This window comes from Mytilus californianus, unplaced genomic scaffold (genome assembly GCF_021869535.1).
Source record: "Mytilus californianus isolate M0D057914Y unplaced genomic scaffold, xbMytCali1.0.p SCAF_2, whole genome shotgun sequence".
NCBI classification, from domain to species: domain Eukaryota; kingdom Metazoa; phylum Mollusca; class Bivalvia; order Mytilida; family Mytilidae; genus Mytilus; species Mytilus californianus.
Genome location: NW_026262668.1, coordinates 27392662 through 27401798, shown reverse-complemented (window position 1 = coordinate 27401798; position 9137 = coordinate 27392662).

The window sequence follows — 9137 nt, the reverse complement described above, 5'->3', positions numbered from 1 at the left end:
GCAACCAACGACAACCGTGAATTACAGGCTCCTGACTTGGGAGAGGCACATATATAATGTGGCGGGGTTAAACATGTTTGTGAGCGCTCAACCCTGCCCTTACCTAGAACAGTGCTTAAAGTTTCAATTTCTTAATTTTCTAAAATATTTCTCGTGTTTGTTTATCAAAAATTACCAGCAAGCGGGCGTTTAACAAAGAACAAAACATGTTCAACCTATCATGGTGAAAAAGACCGAGGCGTACTTTTCCTTTAAATATACTAGTGAACAAAAGAAACGATACATGAAAATGCATATTCCTTTTATGATGAAATTGCATACGTGGTACCAAGCTGAAAATTGCTCAATTTGTCTAATGTTTATACAGAGTGATGTTTCTTCGTCAAAGTCGTTGATTTAATGCAAAAAATTCGAAACATTTTATACGTAATTAATTGATTTCATGTTTTTTCTCACTCAAAATTTAAAAAAAAACAATAACACGAACACGGTCTCATAAATTTTTTTAATTCATTGGCAGATATTTGTATACGCAAACTTTTTCGAAATTATATTCCGATTTTTTCATCATTTTCCGAAATGAATTTTACCCCATTATCCAATAACACTTACACTTATACTTACACCGTATACTTTCCGCCTTGATAAAATTTTCTGAATCATCAGAAATGAATGTTTTTCATTGGATGCTTGAAAAGATTTTCTGAATCATCAAATGCATGCTTTTCATTGGATGCTTGAATAGTTTTTCTTATTTATCATATCGTATGGTAAAGGACAATGCATTTTTGACATTCTATATGGCCTTGAATTTCATATTTATCATAAAATATCCAAAAGGTCCCAATGTTGTTCTAACATACACCTATTTCGAATGCCTTATTTCTAAGTTAACACATTTCTACATTATATAACATTATAGATTCTATGGTCAGCACATTTTGGAGATCTTGTCAAGATACGATGATTTTGTGCATTTTTCGGACCTAAAGGCTTTAGGGAAACCTTGGCCACAACCCACGTTCTGAAATGTTCTGTAGCCAAAAGGTACCAATATTAATGGTGAATACTTCGACACAAAAAGACTTCGAACCGGGATTGGCGGCCAAAGTAAATTTTGCTAAAAAGACAAAAACTAAAGTTACAACACTTATCAGGCTTTTAATCATTACTTCGTAATTAATAATGTGAGGTGCCAAAAAGATTTTTTTTAAACGAATAGTAATACTATAACAACTAAGTCTTTGTTAAATTTGTATTATTTTGGCCTGATTGAAAAAAAACAACATAAAAATATAAGGGTCAACAATAATAGCCCTTCTTGAACCTTCTCCTTTGGGTTCAATCTTGTGTAACGTTACTTTTGTTGACTAGTTTAAATCATCAGGAAATGAGAAATGATTGTAATATTAATTATCACATTTCTTGCATTTTCAAGTAAAATAAAAATGATATGCTTACGTTTTTATTTAAATATGATTAAATAATTTGTAAGTAAATTTTCAAGGTAATGGCGAAATTCAAACTTGATAGATTAACTATTTGGATCAAAGAACTGCTGAATGTTGGCATTATTAAATGATACTTGAACTGATGAAAACTTCTTTCCATCACAAGCACAAAAACTACGATGAAGATGTAAACCCTCAAAAGTACGACTAAAAATCTAGCCTCCAAAAAAATAATCATTAAGCAAATCCTTATACAGCTAATACAAAGAAGTAAGTTCACGAAGGATTATAATTAGTCCGTAGATTGTGATGTTTTTTTTTAATCAGGTCAAAATACTACAACTTTCACATAGAGATAGTTGTTATATTACAATTAATACAAAATAATTTAATTTTGGATGTAACACGTCTTCTGATTATGACTGAAAGTTGTTTGTCTATCAGCTCATAGACATAATTTTGTCATGTGATAGTGACGTCATCAAAGTTTTTTCATGATTTACTCCTTGGAATTAGAATTAAATTATAAGGAAAGACTGTAATATTTTTTCTGCCTATTCGAAATAACCTCAAAAATGTGGCGCACACTTTTAAATAACCCGCTTCACAGGTTATTCAGTTTGCACCACATTTTTGATGTTATTTCTTCATAGACAGAACAAATGTTACAATCATTCCTTAAATAACTTCTTTTTGGCAAATCACATTACAAGTGACGAAGAAGTGACCCTTTAATTATGCATTATTTGTGTTGTAACGTCAGTTTTGGTCAAATTATTCAATAATTCTTAACAGTTTTTAGCATAATTTACTTTGGCCGCCACCCCTGATCTAGAAAGTGTTTGTGTTTATGGATTTAATATGATCATTTAAATCTTTTGGTTACAGAACATTTTGGGTTGTAGGTTGAGAACCAGGGTTTCCTCAAGCTTTTAGGTCCTAAAAATACACAAAATCATCGTATTTTGACAATATATCAAAAATATCCCGCTTTTAAATCATAACATCTACTCTTATGAAAAGATTTGTTCATTCTAGTAATAAGGCTTTTGAAATAGATCCATGTAAGTACTAAAGTATGACCTTTTTGCTCTTTTATGATAAAGTTGAAAATCAAGGCCATATATGGCCTAAAGTGAAGATTGTCATTTAACCATTTCAGTATTCTTTTTTGCATATCTATTAACCATGAACAATCTAATTAAAATTAGATCTGTGATTTCGCTATGTTTATTACTTATATGCTTTTACGAGTAAGCGATTCAAGATAGATCTGAATTTTGATCATATTGGAACCATGCCCTACATGTTTCTCAAATGAAAATCACGATTTTGTATGTTTCGACTGAACTGCATGGTTGGACAATGTATAAATATAAATTGATAGATTTCTGAAGGTTAATCTAGTTGATAGTCTCTTCGTTGCACCATGAAGTGGATCATACTTGCTTGCTGTGGTAGGATTCCGATTTTTTTTCTATGTTCAATTCTTATTTTACAAATGTATTATATATCTTAGAACTTAAGCACATAGAACCATAGTTATCGAATATTCAATATTACTATTATCTGAGTACCACATTATTTTGTTTTAAAAGTTTCTTTAATTTTTGTTTGTAGTTGCTGTCGCATTTGCTGAGGGAAGGTATGCATACAATATTAGCTTGGTTTTATAGGTATATGAATATTAATAAAGGCTGTCCATAATGATGCATGGTTGACTAAACATTTTATGTTGACTAACAGCTTTATGTATTTAAAAAGAGGTTATGTTATCACAATAGTAAAGCTTATTTCTTATATATGACCAAATTATAAATTGCTTGACTTGGCTATAACTGCAATTTTGATAAGTTTTTAAAATGTATAAGACAGACATTCATAACAAACACCTAAATTCTATTGAAATCATCATATTGTCTTGCAGATACATATCAAATAATTAATTGGTTAAAGATTTCTTTCGATTGAGCGGAAACATGTAACATTAGCTGTCTAAAATCTCTTCAAAAGCAGGATGTAGCCCTAAGTAATTACGTTTTGAATGCGTGGAAATGTGTTAAATTATTTAAAGCTCATTAAATTGTTTAATATAGACTCGCCAATATACAAATTCCAGGAGTTTTGATCACTTTCAGGCTATAAGTTAAATTGGCCTTACTTTTTTGAATTCGACATACTTTGATATTTTTAGTTAAATCGTGATGTGTCTGCTCTGTAGGAATTTTTGGCTATGGTAAAAACAACCATACTCAAAGTGACGTTAGACAGAACAGGAACAATACTGTTTATAAAAAGTGAATAAGTAATAAAAGGAAGCATCTGAAAATAAGGACAATAAATACGTTGCAGAAGGAAAAACAACACCACCGCAACCGAAAAGAGCGACGAATAGAAAAATATCAGTCATTAACACTACACAGAAAACTAAAGATAAAAAAACTCAAACTTTAACAAAATATGTGGGTTCTCCGGAAGGGTAAGCAGTTCCTGCTCCACTGATAAAACTCCATCGCGTCACCAATGTTTAACTACAACGAAAAGTCGTAAACGATGATAAAGTTTCATACAACGATTTTAAGATGTCTTTCTTATCATCTAACAGTTGAAAACTATCGCCCTGGCAAACGGAAGTCTTTAATGTATGGTTTGCTCTCTGCAAGGTTATTTTTTTGGTTATAAATTCGTGAAAAAAACAAAATTTTATTATATTATAAATAGTGAAAACAGACTACAATTAAAACAAAGTTTTAGTATCATGCTTTAATTTTTCTCAACAACAATAAAAAAACCACCACGAGTACAGCAGAGTAAAGAACGAAACAAACGTAGATAAATGGAAAAAAGAAGTCCGAATGATTTCTTTGTATAAAAGCATTATTTTATTTATAATTTTCAATGTTGACTCGAAATTGATATATGAAGACATACACTCACTATACCTCGTTTCGTTGCAGTTTAAAAAAAAATGATAGTTAAGCATTAGTTTTTAAGCTGTTATATTATTTATCTTATTTTGTGTAATTTTAGTCGACGTGCTGTTGAATGTCATGTAGACGCGGACTGCACATGTCCTAACCATGGAGAAATTGCATCTTGTAACCAACATATGTGTCAATGTTCACACGATCATGGAGGTGGTGGGTAAGTTTACATTGTACAGTTTTCTTCTGGACAAGTTTACAACAGCCGGACTTGTGATTGTATAGACTTGTTCGGATCACACCATATTCGAAAATTGACACATACTTATCAACTGTAGGAATTTTGATATCAGAAAGGACACCAAAATGGGATGAAATATCTAAATAGTATCATGAATTTGATGTATAAAGCACTGTCATTCCTTTTACTTTATGAATTAAAAAAGAAACAGATTACTAGTATTACGCCTTTGAATTATAAGAGTGCGTTGTAGGGCAGATTGTTTACAAAAGATAAGAATATCTCTTTGTTTTATTGAGTCTGATAGCACAAAGTTTCTAATGGAAGACAATGCAAGTTCTATTGTTCATTTTACAAAACTTGAAATTTCAAAACATTAACATACTACTGTACCTTTCTTAATGTATGTACTTAATGTTTTAAAATACTTCATTTTTTTTTATCTTATTTGGTGTAATTTTAGTCGACAAGCTGTTCAATGTCATGTAGACGCTGACTGCACATGTCCTAACCATGGAGAAATTGCATCTTGTAACCACCATATGTGTGAATGTACACATGATCACGGAGGTCAAGGGTAAGTTTACATTATGCTGTTTCGCAGGTTTGTCTTGTCTCTTGAAAAGATTTAAAACAGCAGGACTTGTGATTTTAAAGGCTTGCCCGGGTCACACCATATTAAAAATTGGAACAGACTTATAAACCATATGATCATGATGAATTTTGATCATGGAAATGCCATCAAATGACATGTGATATCTATATAGTACCATGAATTGTTAATGTTATAAGCATTGTCATTCCATTTACATGATGAATTAAAATTGCTGCAAATTATTACACCTATGATTTGTAAGAAAGAATTCTTATTTTGGTGCAGATTATTTAGAAGACAACACTATCTGAAAAGACTATAAAATATCAAAATATGATATTTTATTGAGCTTGATAGCATATGAAGGTCCAATGCAGGACAATTCAGTTTTATTGTTGATTTTACGACACAACACAATACTATACTATTGCAGATTTCTAAGTGTAGGTACTTAATGTTTTCAAAATATTTTGATATATATATCTTATTTGGTGTAATTTAAGTCGACAAGCTGTTGAATGTCATGTAGACGCTGACTGCACATGTCCTAACCATGGAGAAATTGCATCTTGTAACCACCATATGTGTCAATGTTCACACGATCATGGAGTTGTTGGGTAAGTTTACATTGTACTGTTTCTGAGCTTTGTATTGCCTCTGGAAAAGTTTACAACAGCCAGGCGTGAGATTTTAAAGGCTTCCTCGGGTCGCACCTTATTAGAAAAAAATGAAATAGACTATTAATAAATCAGAAATGGCATCAAATGGCATGATATATCTAAATAGTACCATGAATTGTTTATGTAACAAACACTGTCATTCCTTTTACGTTATGTATTACAAAAGAGACAGATAATTACGCCTTTGAATTTGAAGAAAAAAGTGTAATCTTTGGGCAGATTTTTTAACAGACAAAAATATGTCTAATAACAATCAAATAACAAAATAGTTAATTTTAAGAGCTTGATGATAAGAAGTTTCACTTGTAAGACAATTCAAGTTATATTGTTTATTATACGAAACTCAAAGTTTCAAAACTTATTGTAATTTTTTAAGTTAAGGTACTAAATGTTTTTAAATACTTCAATTTGTTTATCTTATTATCCCAGTAGTCCGTATCTGTTTGTTTAGTAGTGATAAAAAATCAAAACATTGATCGGAATTCATTAAAATAACTTGCACTTCTGAAGCAGACTGCATATGTGGAGCAGATGAAACCGCCCAGTGTTCTCATGCACACTGACATTGCACGCATAATTTTGGATACAGTACTCCACATTTACTAGTTAATACTTTTTTTTTAATCTAACACTCGATGTTTCTTCATGACTCACAAAAACACGTGTCATTATTATGTGTCCAATGAAATTAGTTTTTAAACATATCCTTGTTACAATAAAAACAATGAAACATTTGATGTTATATAACTGAATATACTTTTCAATAGCAGATCTGTACAGTGTGCTGGACATTTTACGGCTTTCTCAATTTAATAAGCAGTAATGCTTTTTATTAATAATTCATAGCCCGAATGAGTTGTATATCAATCAGCAAATTGTTTATAGTTTTTCACCTATTGTTCGATATATTTTAAATAGATCGGTTTTAATGAAAAAGAGAAATCGTATGTTAGGACAAAGGACATAAGCTGAATGTTTCATTTCTGGAGGACTATTTTTTATATCCCTTTTTTAATATGGCAGAGGATATTCAAATCATTGTAAAGGAAGGGGAATTTTCTGTTGCTATCGATATCGTGAATATATCATTACATAAAATTTCGCTTATATTTAGGAAAAGGGAAAATGTTGCCTGTACTAATGCAACAACTTGTGACACTCATTGTGCCCCGAACATTGGTGAATGTAAACATGACAAGTGCCACTGTCATCATGAGCATTCGTAAGTTAGCATTTTAGAGACGCGCGAAGATGCGTTTACACAATAACTTTGTTATAAAAGTAATTAAAAAGAGATGTGTTATGCTTGCCATTGAGACAACAATCCACCAAAGACTAAAGGACAAGAATTTCAACAGCAAAAGGTCATCATGTTTATATAAATAAAGCCCATACTGTCCCCGAGATGACACAATGTTAAACAATTCAAAAGAGAAAGCCAACAACATCATTTATGCAAACATCAATAAACAAAAAACAATTATGACAGACAGCAACCAACAACAACCACTGATTTAAATGCTCCTGGCTTGGGAAAGGGACATAAAAAATGTGGCGGCGTTAAACATGTTTGTGAGCGCTTAAATTCACTAACCGTGGGCAGTGATTTACCAGTATACCAATAGAACAAACTGTCAAAATCAGTCGAATAGGCAATAGTCACATCAGTTCAACTTAAAAAATGAAGCAACTAACCAAATAAAAAAGACACAAAATACTGATCTAAGAATACTCGCAGTTACTTACAGCTTATTCAAAGTCCAAAATCAACTAACCATGTTTCCCAGATATTAATACCAATCAGCATACGGATTGGGAGTAAAGACACAAAAATCAGGGAAAAGCATTACTTTGTACAATGCCAAATTAAAAGTGTCGACATGATCATTAGAGTTAAATAACTGGATAGCAATATATGTTTAGTTATGTATTAAAGTTTGAAAAATAAAATTAATGCTATAGTGCCTTGCAACTTATCTCAACCAGTTATAAAACTGCATAACTGATCTCAACCAAACTACATAAAAAAACTAATATGAAACATAAAACTACATACCTAAACTCAACCAGTTAAAAAAACTACATAACTTATTTCAACCAGTTATAAAACTACATAACTTATCTCAACCAGTTTTAAAACTAAAGAACTGATCTCAACCAGTAATAAAATTACATACCTAAACTCAACCATTTATGAAATTACATAACTAGTTTCAGCAGTTATAAACTTATCTACCTAATCTCAACCAGTAATAAATTACATAACTATACTCAAACTTACGTTGTTTTATATATACATGTAGAGCACGCAGAGCAGCTTGCACGAGTGATGTTGACTGTGTGAGCTGTCCTCATGGAACAATAGCAGAATGTGATGCACACCATCAGTGTCAATGTAGACATGACCATGGTCACCCAGTAGGGTAAGTTCAGATGTAGACGAAGATGTAATCCACTTATGTAATCCGCACATATGTATTTTAAACATTCTTTTAAAACTATTTGAATTTAATTCATTTTATTTGAGAGAGTTCAGCCCTTATCGACACATATTATACATTCAATTGTATTTTCAACCAACCTTCTTTAAATCTCTACTAGAACATACCCGCGAAATCGCGGGCATTTAGAGCGTGATTGAAAGTATATAAACTGTTGTAGGATGAATTTTTGTAAAAGAATTTATGACTGGAGAATTTCAGGAAAGGTATCAAAAGTCACAGGAACTTGGTGATAGGACAATTTTTTTTAGCCCTCCCCTTTTTTCCAAAGTCCGTTATTTTTTGTTTTTTGTTTTTCTGTATACTATATACATACATATACTATAAATAAAGTATATTTGCCATTAACTATCAATTCCAAGTTTACTATCCATAGAGACTCTCTATATAATATATCAGTGACCGCCGTGGATAGACTATTTAGATATTAGATTTAGAAGGTTTTTCAGGGGGCCAGGGCCCCCATTTTGTGGGAAAAATTTGCTTGATTATTTAGGAAATCACTTAAGCATGACTGGAGCGGGTTCCCTCTTAGGCAGTCAGTGGGCCGCCCCTTATGAAAATTTCTGGATCCGCCACTGATAGTAAACTTGGAATTGATAGTAAATAGCAAATACACTTTATTTATAGTATATGTATGATCATAATATACAGAAAAACGCGAAAATAATTTTCCTGTTCCCAAGTACTTATGAAAATTATGTGTAATTTTAAAACAGTTCTAAACAGAAGTCTTGTCTATGAC